This window comes from Talpa europaea (assembly GCF_964194135.1).
Source record: "Talpa europaea genome assembly, chromosome: 8".
In the NCBI taxonomy this organism is placed as follows: Eukaryota; Metazoa; Chordata; class Mammalia; order Eulipotyphla; family Talpidae; genus Talpa; species Talpa europaea.
Genome location: NC_140075.1, coordinates 76787434 through 76801550, shown reverse-complemented (window position 1 = coordinate 76801550; position 14117 = coordinate 76787434). Strand labels below are relative to the sequence as shown.

The 14117-nt window shown below is 35.9% G+C and overlaps 1 pseudogene across 1 annotated transcript in view; it reads left to right on the top strand.

Annotated features, from left to right (window-relative positions):
* Nucleotides 1-10151, top strand: part of LOC311175387 (arginase-2, mitochondrial-like) — a 96997-nt pseudogene extending 86846 nt beyond the window's left edge. Inside the window, exon 2 of the transcript in view lies at nucleotides 9341-10151. The product of the transcript in view is annotated as an arginase-2, mitochondrial-like (transcript). The remainder of the gene's footprint in view (nucleotides 1-9340) is intronic.
* Nucleotides 10152-14117: the final 3966 nt, after the last annotated feature.

Below are 14117 nucleotides of genomic sequence, written 5' to 3'. Positions count from 1 at the left end.
TTCTGGAATGGAGCAGGGGAATGGAGACTAGTGTTTCAGAAGAGCCAGAAACCATCAGAAAATGTAGGAAATGTGACAAAACAGGTGCCAGTACACTGGGAGAGATATCTACCCTGCTCTCATTGGTCGCTTGTATTTGCCTATGCCTCCCCCCTCCATGGGAAGGAGAGTAGGATGCCTATTGAGAGCAATGAAGGACACCCACTGGTGAGGAATTGGTTTCAGGGGTGCAGGGCTTCACTCAGCTGTCCATGCACAATCTCTGTGCCCCCAGAAGTGTTTGTGCCCAACCTGAAGAGTTGTGAATCATCCACTCTTGCCTGCTGTGTGACCACCAGCTTGACTTAGAGTTCATAAAAAGAAATTGCAAGGACCACAGTGAACTTAGTTTGCCCAGTGGACTTTTTTGCGTCCACCTTGTGGAGTCATCCAAAGCACAGGTCTGGAACGGGTGCTATTTCTGCCACCTGCTTTGCTGCTCAGTTGAGGAGAGGGCAATAGCTGGGGATATTGCACAGGTAGACTTTTGGCAGGGGACTTCTAGGCTTTGGCAAGTATTTTTTTTTTTTTCATACATATTGCCTTATTCTTAACTGTTTAAGCTAGAAAAGTCCTTTAAACTTTATCTTGGGGGCCTCCCTGGTGGTGCAAAGGGTTGGACACAGCACTGTGAAGCTCTCCGCAGCTTCTGTAGCACAAATTTGATCCCCAGCTGGCCAGGGAACTACCCACATGGCATAGCAGACCACTCCTGACTTGCCAGCTGCTCCCCTCAGCAGTGTATTTCAGTCAGCCTGTTCTGTTCCCCACTCTGTCTCTGGTGAATCCTCTCACCCTTCCCCTGCACCTCTGGCCTGTACCCCAATTCTTGTATGCATAAATAAAAATCCTTAAAAAAGAATAAATAAACTTTATCTTGACTGGAAATGGTAGCCTCTACCCATTGCTTTCTAATGTCTCAAATACTTAAGCAGAGTAAGTGAAAAGAGAGATCTATTACGGACTTCCAACTTGGCTCCCAGGGTATCTCACACTAAACATTTATCTGTCCAAATTAGCATGATTGCAAACTCTTCACTAGTTTATTTTCATTTCTTGCATTTTATTAGAACACAATTCCCAAATTATTGTAACTTCCTATAATCCATGTCATATTCTCTTTACTGTAATAGTGCTCAAAATTTCTGTTCTGTGGATAATATGACTCCAAAATTTAGAGGTTTGATGCAAATTTTATCTTTTTTATTATTTTGGTTATTTCAAAATTCGAATACAATTCTTATAATTTTGTGATTGTGAACTTTGTTATACACTTTTAAGTATTAATTTTTTGTTATCTAAAAACCATCTATTATGTCATAATGTAATTTTAACTGTTTTGCTTTTACTCTATGAGTATTCTCAGATTGACTTGGCCATATAGAAATGAGAAGTTTTTCAATATTAGTACTTATTGATTACTTTAAACATCTTTAGCTAAAATGTAAGCAATTCAAATGCAAATGGGTGGTAAAGAAAATTTCAGTTGGGTTTTGCTTTATCCTTAATTATCAACGGAGAAAATATAAAGCTAATTTTTTATGTTCAAAGTTATTAAATAGTTGAATACCTTTTTTTCTGCTTATATATTTTTTCATAAAGTTTAGAGACAACATTCAAAAAGGCAACCATGGTAGTCTATTAATATTATCTTACTTTCAACATGTAATTATAGAACTAATGTAATGTTTGTTTTTAATGAATATGAAATTATTTAATACCATCTAATGTTTTCCTAATTTAACAGAAATGTTCATTAGAAGACAGAGATACGTGAATTTAGCACCATCAACAGTCTGTCACTTATCAATATACTCTTTTCCCAATAAGATATCCTTTCCGTAAAAGTCAGCTTTTAAAAATTTACTTTAAATATCTCCTAGAAAGAGATTTTGCAATCTAAATTTCATTCTGCAAAGAATTTTAATCACGTAATTATAAATGACTGAAAATATGGATTTTATAATGGAGATGCTGACAGTCTTAACTGCAATGTTACAAATGTGACACTATAATAGGACAAACAGGGAATGAATTACAGTTATATGGAAAAAATCATTATGCATTTTTAATGTCAAAAGATGAATATCTTCACTGATAGTTAAATGACACTAGAGATTGACTTACTTATTATAGTTGTCTCTGTCTCCATAACCCATTCATTTAGTTGACAAACTAGAAGATTATCACTTATGTTGTAATTACAACTCATTAGTTCTGACTTGTTGTTAATTATTTATCCTTGTAGTTAGTCATTCATGAATTGAGTTAGCAATAATTATAGATCTTTTGGCATTACATTGGGAAAACAAATGTTATTAAGTACTATATGATACATATTGTATAATGTTGAATATTTTTAAAAAATATCAAATATACCTTAAAGACCTTTGAGACTAATATCAGCTGGAAAATTGGTGCTTTCTTTCATATGGTTTATGGCAATCCTTTACCACTCCTATTATCTTTGTAAATGTTCCAGTTCCTTGATATTCAATTTTATTTGAACTGCTTAAAGCATCATTTTTCTCACAAAATGCATATTGATATTACTTGTTATAAGACACAAATTCATAACATGCATTTTTGCTTGAATTTCCATACATATTTTATGATAAAAATATTGGATTTCTAATCATAAACACACAATGTGCTCACTTTCACTTTTTGGTGATTTCATATAAAAAGTCAAATATCTTAAGGGGAAATACATTATTAATAGCAGAAAGAATATTGGTTAGATAAATCAGGTAGTATTCAGTGCAATTATGATGCATAAATTTTGAAACCATTTATAAAATAAATCATTGATTTTTAATAAAATATGTCCAATCAGAAATTGGTTTATTAGTTTATATTTTTAAAGACGACATGAATTTGTCTCAAGTGGCACATTTAAAAACAAAATCATTGGCTGCTAAGTATCTAGAAAGATATTAATAACATAATTAGAAAGATTTAACTTCTGAGACATCATTAAAGAAATATTCTTAAAAGTAGTAGCAGGAAAAAGGGAACATGTGTGGTGGCTAATATCAGACACAAACAATTAGGAAATGTTCTGTTCCTCAGGGGCAGGGGAAAAAGCAAAATTAAACTCACAGAGATAGCTGAAGACAGAATGAACTTGATTAGGTATTTGAAGTAGATTGATTCACAGAATTTCACAAACCAAACAACCAGATAAGAAGGAATATGTGCATTCAGGTAACAGATTGCAATAGATAGAAGGCTACACTATTAAAATGTATAAAAGAATAATTTGAACCCAGGTCATCTGACTTGCAGGAACTTAGCCTATTTGTTTAACACAAGCTGCCTAGTTATTTACAAATGATAGGCTGGAATAAAATATATAATATTTGTTATAAAAGTTTTTTTATAAAAATATATTTTGAAAATTGATTGTTTTATTATTACTCAATCACACTTGTTCTTAATCTGCTCTTTTTGTACTCTGGTAATTTCCTAAATATTTTTATGTCAAAAGATGAATATCTTTACTGAAATTTTAATGATGCAATACTGTTTACTTATGCAATATTAGGAGCTTTTATGTTTTATCCTTATTCCCATAAATTGAGAGTCTAAACAAGTATTGTGATAAATTTAAACAACAAATTGTGGATGAAATTTTTAACAGAATTCAACTTAAAATGTTATAAAAGAGAAAAGAATGACAGCAAAGTGGAAGGTGCTCAAGAGCATTATGTGTAGTAAAGCAAGTCATAAAGACCCAATATCGGACAATTACATGGCAGATAATTCATCAATAGTAATAAAATCTAATGACTTTTAATCAATTTAATGAGGTTTCTGAGGTTAAAAGGAGAAGCAGGGAGAAATGATCAAAAGAGATGTAAGGGATGGAGATGGGAAAAAAAAAAAGGAATGCTGACGGTAATTGATTTTGTTTTTAACTAAATGGGACACAATCTCCACAATCTCAAATTATTTTTTTCTTGAGTGCAGATGGTACTCAGCCTAATAGTCAATTAATTCATGGTTTTGCAGTTAAAAATATCCTAGCTATTAAAAGACAGTTTAGATGTGACATTATAGCTAGAGTTTTTACTATAAAGCACTCAAAGAATAATAAACTATTTTTGTATGTAATCTTCTACAAAGTTAAATATCCTAATTCCTCTCTTGTTTATTGTAAGTTTCACCTCCTTTACCCTATTCTGTCAAATGATTGTGAGCATGTTCAGAAAAGTGTGACTTAGTGATTTAATAAAAAGATTCAATACAAGCTATTATTGGAAGCAGGGGGTAAAATAATGCAGATTGCTATTCACTCTGTTAGATATTGCTATAATTGTATAAAGCATTATCAGATAAATTACAAGCCTTTAAATAACTCAGGACTTTACATTTTGAGGTATATATAAATATAATTATTTTATTTTATTTTTTTAAAGATTTATTTATTTATTTATTTATACAAGCACTGGGTACAGTCAGAAGCGCTGGAGGGTGAGAGGATTCACCAGAGCCAGAGCAGGAAGCAGAGCAGACAGAAGGACAGAAGTACACTGCTGAGGGGAGCAGCGGGCGGCAGGAGAGGTCTGCACGCCATGTGGGACCCTCACCCGGTGGCAGGGGAGCAGCTGGGGATCGAACCAGCGCTGCAGAGGCTGCGGGCAGCTTCGCAACCCAGTGCTCAACCGCTGCGCCACCGGGGAGGCCCTAAATATAATAATTTTAAACAGTCTGCCACTTATATATAAATACATTATTTATCTATCTGTGTATGTGTGCATATGTGTGTGTATCCAGATTAACATACTTCATTACTTGTTCTTTAAAAAACACTGACATTGTACTTTTTAGTGTAAATTGAATTAATTTAGAGATCTGTCAGTTATATGCGTGGCTCCTTAAAACACAGTGATGTATATATATATATATATATATATATATGTTTCTTTTGAAAGTAAATTTATAGGGCCTCCTTGGTGGTGCAAGGGGTTAAGCACAGCACTATGAAGCAATCCGCAGCCTCAGCAGCATGAGTCTATCCCTGGCTGGCCAGGGAGCAACCCACATGGCGAGGCAGACCTCTCCTGTCTCTCCAGTTGCTCCCCTCAGCAGTGTATTTCAGTCAGTCTGCCTGTTCCGTTTCCCACTCTATCTCTGGTAAATCCTCACACCCCCTGCATCTTTGACCTGTACCCCAGCTCTTGTATGCATAAATAAATAAATCTTTAAAAAAAAAAGAAAGTAAATTTATAACTTTGGGAAATTTCTGAAGTCCATTTTCTTTCAAATTGCTACTGTTAGCTTCTCAATTCTGCTGTTAAAAAGGAGATGCAAAATGATCACAAACATTAGAATGACAGTAAGGAAACATACCTTGGGTCTCTACAATTATATCATTCTGCAAGAATATCTGGAGATTAAATCTGTTTTAAAAATTTTTAAAGTGAATGTGAATCTCAAGTCAAATTTTTTTCATAACATACAAGTTTTAGTTCATGTATACAATATTATACTGAAATTGAATTATGTCTTTAAAATTATTTTAAATTTTTAATTGCTTGACAAATATCAAGAATTAATCATGAAACACTAGTTATTATTCCTGATAAGAAAGTTATTGAAAATAATTTTGCTTGTAGAGAAAGGGAATGTTTAAAAATGATGCAAATTGTCCTCCTATTTCTTCTTGGTACAGATCTATAAGGAAGAGTGCAAGAAGAAACATCCAGACTCTTCCATTAATGTTGCCTTATTCTCCAAGAAATGTTCTGAGAGACAGAAAACCAGGTATGCTAAGAAAAGTCAAAGTTTGAAGATATGCAAAAAAGTGGCAAAGCTTGATTATGTTCCTCCCAAAGATGAAAAGTAAGGAAAGAAAAAAGAATCCCAATGCTCGTAAAAGACCTTCATCTGCCTTCCTGTTTTGCAATATATGTCGCTGGAAGACCAAAAGTGAACACCAGGCCTATTCACTGGGAATACAGCAAAGAAATTTGGTGAAATGTGGTCTGAAAAATTTAGTGGAGGATATATAACCACATGAATAGAAGACAGCTTAACAAAAGGAGAAGTAGGAAAAGGATACTGCTGTGTACTAGGCCAAGGGCAAAAGGAAAGCAGCAAAGAAAGCCAGCAGGCTCCACGAAGAAGAATGAAACAGAAGATGAGGTGGACATGGAGGAGGTAAAGATAAAGAAGAGACGGCTGTCCTGCTTGTTTTTTTTTAATTATTATTTTTTAATTTTAAAATTTATCATTTTTTACATTTTTTTAAACTGGCTGTCCTGTTTTGATGTGTGTGGAGGGGGCATATATGATAAGGCAATTGTTTTGCTGAGAATGTGAATTCAAGAGCAATTCAGTAATAGCTTCAGTGTAAGATAAAATTCTTTGTAGAGAAAATATTTTTTAAAAAATTCAGGCTGTAGCTTTTTGAGGTGCTACACTATATATATATATATATATGTATGTATGTATATATTAAAGCTTCTGATGTTGAATATTTCTAGATATTTAATGGTTTCTTTAATCTATTTTTTAAAGATTTATTAATTTATGCATACAAGAACTGGGGTACAGGCCAGAGTTGTGGAGGGTGAGAGGATTCACCAGAGACAGAGTGGGGAACAGAACAGGCAGACCGACCAAAACACACTGCTGAGGGGAGCAGCGGGAAAAACAGGAGAGGTCTGCTGCTCCATGTGGGTAGCTCCCTGGTTGGGGATCGAACTGCCACTGCAGCCGCCAATAGCTTCATAGGTTGTGTCTCAACCCCTTGCGCCACCAGGGAGGTCTGGTTTCTTTAAACTCTTGACTTATGTATGGTAGTGTAGCAAACATGTAGGAATTAGTATTCCTAACAAATTTGGGTTACTTTTAAAATTTTGTAATAAAATAATGTCTAATACTTCTTCAAAACAACAATGTGTTCTGCATGTGAAATGCCCTACCTGTGAATACATCCATTGATAATGCTATGCCTCACATTTCTGATATATGTAATTTCTCCTCCTCATGCTGCAAAAATGTATAGATGACCTCCTCCCTTAATTTCTATATCATGCTATCACCAAGCCAACCAATTCAGTCTCCTAAATACCAATCAATCCACCACCCTCTCTCCAACCTCACTGATACTCCTTAAGTTAAACCACTCCAGAATCTTGTCTAAATTGCCTAAATGACTTCCGTAAAATTTTTTTTTCCTAACTTGTGTCTTACTTAACTGCTCTTTATCTCTGTTGGGATCATCATTATAACACCCAAATGTTATTTCACTTCCCATTTCCCTCAAAGTAAAATCAAAATACCTTAACATGCTATCCAAGTTCACAAATGAACACGGCTCCTCAATATCTCTATCTGACACATAAACAGACTCAAGACACATCCTTGGCCATTTGAGCATTTGGTCTGACTTTAATAGAACTATTGAACATAGTTTTATTTTTAGTTTTAAGTGTTATCTGACTTAATAACTTTTAAAATTATTTTGTATTTTATTTACATAGCACATTTTACATTCATCTGGTCCCTTTGAGGATGAATGTATTTTATACTTTTATCATTGAGCTCTAATTGCTTGTGTTAAATAGGATGGTGAAGCCTGCAAGTGGTAGAGGTCCCTTTAATCTGCTTGACAAGAAAAGCCTCTCTGTTGATTTCTTCTTTGACCCTTTGGTTGTTTAGTAGAATGTAGAAAATACATATTTATGAATTTTCTAATTTTCTTCATATAATTAATTTCTAGTTCCATAACATAGTGGTCAAAAAAGAAGCTTAACATGATTTCAGTCCTCTTAAATTTATTAAGTATTGTTTTGTGACCTCACACATGAAGAATGTGACCAGAGTTAGCGATACTGTACTGTAGATTTGAAAGTTGCAAAGAAGGAAGATCTTAAAATTCTTGTCACAAGAAATAAAATATGTATCTGAAGTCATGAATGTTAAATTTTTGTGGAAATCATCGAGTAATATATATAAAAACATTATATTATATAGATATTAAACTAATGCAATTTTATAGGCCCACAATAAAATTGGGGAAAATAAAAAGAAAAGCCACTGGCGTAGAGAACCTAGAAAGTCCTAATTTAAAACAGCTACCTTACAATATGATGCTTGTTAGACACAGGATCCACCCCTACTTCATACATACATGGTCAAAATAACAAGTAGGATAGAGTTAGCCTAAGTTCCTCCAGAGCAGTGCACATTCTGATCACTTCACTGATGTGTGTGTCGAGGAGATATGAGGGCACTGGAAACGTGTGTGCAGAGTAAATCTTGAGGTTGGATAAGAGAGGGTTTATCGACACAAGAGTCAATAAACTCTCTTGTGATTTGTGGCTTAGTGTCCTGTTCAGGACAATGGGATGGACACATTGATACCCTGCAGTAAATAAGAAGGTGATACAGGAACTGCTTTGCAGATTATTGAGAAAGAAAAGCAGACAAGTCAATGAAATTGGGTGGCAGAGAATATTTGTAAGCCAGAGGAGTTACCTGCTAAGTATGATACCTGAAGGGTTGGGAGGCAGATTATGCAATTTTGTACTCATATTCTCCCTACTGATGTAAGGACCCTACATGCAAGATAACAGCTCTTAGTGTCACATTAGACTACAAAGGAAAAGCAACACAGATTTTTTTCTGACTTCAATTTCTCCTTACTACTGGACTGTTTATTGAGAAAGAGAAAGAAACTCTTTATAGGCAACAAAGCCAGAGGAGAGATCAGGGTTACTTAATCAGAAAGCATTTAGGACAGTGGCTAAAAGGATCATAGTATAGAAGTGAAATAGTTGGAAAACCAATTAACGTGCTACTGGATTTTATAACCTGGGGGGAACAAAGCCAAAGCTTGGGAAGCACAGGGTTTCTAGATTAAGCTATTTTCTAGATTAAGCTATTAAACTCAGTTTCTAGATTAAGTTATTTCCCAAGTAAAGAAACTTAATTGAGAGATTCTGTGTGTGTGTGTTTGAGGATGACTCTACAAAAATATAAAATACCTAAGACCCAATCTTCTCCAACTGAAACTGAGTTCATGTATGAAGATAAAAGGACATTAGATTTTGCCTCATCTGCATCCCATGCTACCCATCATGTCTCTGAGCGAAACCTTTGTGTTTCCTCTGAATGCAAGTACATTCTGTCCTGAAGAAGTCTATTCATTCCGTGGAATATGGCCTATTCAGCTGCAGTGAAAAAAGCTGTTTTCATGAAAAGATTCCTATTTGGGTTGCACTTTAAAACACTTTAGAGATTTGAATTTTACCCAGTTCTTAAAATGATCTTTATGTTAATCTGATAGTGAATCATTTCTCAGTGCACCTTACCTACCTGGACCTAGCTCAGGCAATTAATAGAGCCATATCAGGTAGCTATGCTGTGTCACAGTGGGAGGGAGCCGCAGTGTGGCAGTCAGAACTCTCAGTGCGCATGCCCAGTGCTGTCCTGACCTTTGTGTGATCTGGGTTGATGTCCATGCTGACATCCATGTACCCCTCACCATTTCATCTAGACAGCAAGTTTCAATTCTCTTCAGAGAATTATAGGATAAGGTACTACAAATCCCAGAATTTTTGTGGTGCAAGCCTTGTAAGTCTTCCCCAAGTATCATGTGTATTAGTTTAAGTGGAAGCTCCTGACTATTTTATCCAAAAGAATTATGATTTACAGTATTTTTTTCCATTGAGAGACATAGATGGATTTGGGATCTAGAAGGATATGGACATCAAATGTCCAAAGATATTTGATCTGCTAATTGGAAAATGACAAAGGCAAATCCATTTAAGTTTTGATATTGATACATTTAAACTTATACTGGCTCCAGCCACAGGAACCCCTTTTGTAGGGGGCCTGCCCTATACAGAGAGCACATCTGTCATTGAGAAGATACACAATACAAGGTGGCTGTCAGCACTGGATCTTGTTGAAGTCAATTCTCAGCTGCTTGCTTCTCAGCAAGAGGCCAAGGCTACAGCAGGCCTGGCAGTCGAAGTGGCTGCTTCAAGTTTTGGCCAGATAAGGGAGGAAGGGCACATAACCAATATCAGACTCCCAGTTCCCCAGATGAATCGGAAAGCAAAGAATGTGTGAAAATTTACGAAATACTGTGTTGACACATTTGTCACAGTAGGCACTCCAGAGTTGTGAGATATCTGAGGAATAGATACTAAATGGTCATCTAGTGGCCTCCTTGGTGGCCTAGGGGTTAAGTCTCAGCACTATCATCCTGATAGCCTGAGGTTGATCCCGCCCAGGGAACTAACCCATATTGCACAGCAGACCTCTCCTGTCTCACCCACTGCTCCCTTTAGCAGCGTGTTTCAGTGGCTTTACCTGGTCTGCTCCCCACTCTGTCTTTAGTGAATCCTCTCACCCTCTTTACCTCTGGCCTACACCTGAGTTTTTCTCTGCAAAAATAAATAAAATCTTTAAAAAAAATGGTCAACTGGGTAAATATTGCCTTAATGAGGATATTTTTGCATTCTCAAAATTGTAAAATTTCCTCTCCCTCTTTATTTTGGTGACTAATATCACAGCATAATGTATTTTTTTAAAGATTTATTTATTTATGCATATAAGAGCTGGGGGACAGGCCAGAGATGCGGGAGGTGAGAGGATTCACCAGAGACAGAGTGGGGAACAGAACAGGCAGACTGACTGAAATACACTGCTGAGGGGAGCAGAGGCTGAGGATTGCTTCATAGTGTGGTGCTTAACCCCATGTGCCACCAGGGAGGCACAATGTATTTGTTTTTATTTGCAGTACTTGTTGGAGTACTATGAAAATTTAAAGAAGCCTAAATAGCAAATAAATAGCAGGTACACTGGAAAAGGGGAAAACTTATACCTGCTCAGAATTGTTTCCTACAGTACAGTATATGTATTTTATAGCAAACTATTATAACCCCCATTTAACAATGAAAGCTTCCAGAGGTCAATTGACAAATGGACTAATGACTCAAGAGAGTATCACCATGGTACTATGGTTTCACCCTGTGTTCATTTTTTGAAACCCTGAATGCAAATCATTGAACCTACAGCTTGTTTCCTAACCAGCAAGTAAAAACAATTATACCGGTAAAAAACAACTATACTGGTAGAAAAACTATAATGGTGAAGTTAAAGTGCCTGGCATTCATTCACCTCCCTACCCATCTCTAACCAAAATGATAAATCAGACTTTTTTCACATGATTTTCAAAGATTTGGATAAGATTAGTGCTAAGGGATGCAAGAAAGTTGGCCACATCATATCCCATTTCTATTACCTAAATGGCCCCTGCAAAATTCAAAAAGATCACATCAGCCTGTAAGGTGACAACAGCAATGGCAATCACTGTGCTGTATGTGACATCTTTTTTTTTTTAAGGTTTATTTTTTTATTTTTATACAAGAACCGGGGTACAGGCCAAAAGCACAGGAGGGTGAGAGAATTCACCAGAGACAGAGCGGGGAGCAGAACAGGCAGACGGACTGAAAACACTGCTGAGGGGAGCAGTGGGCGAGGCAGGAGAGATCTGCCATGCCATGCCGTGCTGTGCCATAGCTCCCTGGCCGGCCAGGAATCGAAGCCGTGCTGCAGAGGCTGCGAAAAGCTTCACAGTGCTGCGCTCAACCTGCTGCGCCACTAGGGAGGCCCGTATGTGATATCTTTATCAAAGAAAATATTCCAAAATTGTGCACATGGTTTGAGACTATTAGTCTGACAAATAAATGTTTTTTCCATTCTAGTCTTAAAATTAGATTGCTTCTATTTAGGATGGAGTTTGAAACAAATTTCCTAATTGTTCAGTGGAGATTTTAAATTCCCTGGTCTTTTTCACTGCCTGCTATGCAGAAGTGTTGATCACTAGCAAAACATCAGTTTGGTCCAAGATAGTAGTGGCGTTATTGTAATTGGATTTGGTACCCAGGAAAAATGACAGTACTTGAAATACTCTAATTAGAAATATGGATTCCAAGATATGGAGAGAAACTTTGTGAGATGCAGAGATCTAACATATCTGTGGATTTTCACAAGATTTTTTTTTTCTAATGCAAAAGACAGTTTTTGTACCTTACGTAATGCTATCAAGAGTCACATTGCTTGGTGGAAATTTGGATCTTGGAAAGAGTATTGACTAAGTTGGAACTGTAATCAGTTATAAATGAGACTCAGATATCTGCAGCTTTGTTATTATCAAGACTCACTATTCAATAGATCTGTGATGCTGTCTGTAATGGATAGAAATGCTCGATGGTGTTCTCACAACTCCAATATAAGCATCAGAATGTACAACTCTGTAATTATTGAGAAAATATTCTTCTGACAAGAAAGTATTTACTATTTGTTAAGTAACTCCTCTCAAGAGTCAACCAAAGGCTCTCAGGAAGTGGTCTCATGTCAGAAACAAACCATGATGACATTCTGATTTTGAATTCCCACATGCCAAGACTGAGAGAAATATATTTCGGTTGCTTAAGCCATGATCTATGGTATTTTAGTAAATAGATATACATATGAATCAAATAAAAATAATAATAGTTGAGATTAGATAGTTGAGATTTATAATAATGTTTTAAAACATCATGTTCCATGGGGCCTCCCTGGTGGTGCAGCGGGTTGAGTACAGTGCTGTGAAGCTGTCCATAGCCTCTGTAGCATGGATTCAAAACCCAGCTGGCCAGGAAGATACCCACATGACACGGCAGACCCCTCCTGTCTTGCCCACTGCTCCCCTCATCATGCTCCAATTTTCCTTATTTTCTCCTGAGCATCCACCTAAAGTTAATCTGTTCTTTATCTGTCCTTTTTAGTTTTGGGCATATCCTTATAGGTCTAAATCACTTCTCTATGGTATTTTTTTCTCTTAAAAACATGTATAATTTATTTCAAGGGCCTTTTACACTGGCAAGTAGCATTCCAGATAACTGCCATTGCATTACTTTGTTAGTCTTGCGAAACATGCTTCCATGTAGTTAAAACTTTCCTCATGAGATACCAAAACAAATTTTAGGCACTAGAAAAAGATGTCTTTTCAGCAGTAGAATTATGCTAATATTCCTATTTTTGTCTTGAATAATACAGAAAATTATTATGAATGTTGCAATTATTCTTATATACAGTGATATTTGCACTCTGATAAAAAATATATTGAAGTACTTAATTCCTTATATTTCAATTATATTTCCATTAAAACTGATATGCATTTTCTCAGTTCTAGTCCATATCCCTGAAAAAGAGAGTTCCAATTACTAACCCAGTAGTAACCAATTAACAAAGACAAAATATATCTATTTATCACTCTGCTATTTTTTAGTTCTATTTTCATATTTATTGAATACTCTAAATTTATTTCTTACTGAAGTAGCATTGCATTATAATATTATATAAGAGTGCATCACTGAGAATCAACATGTGTATATGCTATGTTCACTGTTAAAAGTCAATTTGATCCTTTAACATTCTTTATCCTATTTTTGCTGATTTTAGTGTGTGAGGAAAAGGGAAGGATTACAGAAAATAGATACTGCACTTTTGTTTCCTCTCCTGTTCGTTCTTGCATACATGTTTCTCATTGCAGCTATGATTTTGCTGTCATCAGGAAAGATGATATAGCAATAATTTTTCCCTAATCTGATAACACTTTGTTAGCTAGTGATTATTGTATTCCCATATTTTTGTTTTAAAAGAGTTGAACTGTCTTTTTTTTAAAGATTTATTTATTTATGCATACAAGAACTGGGGTACAGGTCAGAGGTTTGAGGGGTGAGAGGATTCACTAGAGACAGAATGGGGAATAGAACAAGCAGACTGACTGAAATACACTGCTGAGGGGAGCAGCGGACAAGACAGGAGCGGTCTGCTGCGCCATGTGGGTTAGCTCCCTAGCCAGGGATCAAATTCAGAGCACGGTGGTGACAGTGCTGCAACTTAAACCCTATGCCACCAGGGAGGTCCCTGAAAAGACATAGATTTAAATAAACAAGGGAGAAAGTATGTGGAACAATGTCTAGGAGAAACCACATAGATTCCAATTGACTTGTTCCCTTAGAATTGCATGAAAATGCTTATTTCTCCTAGCAACCACACAAAATCAC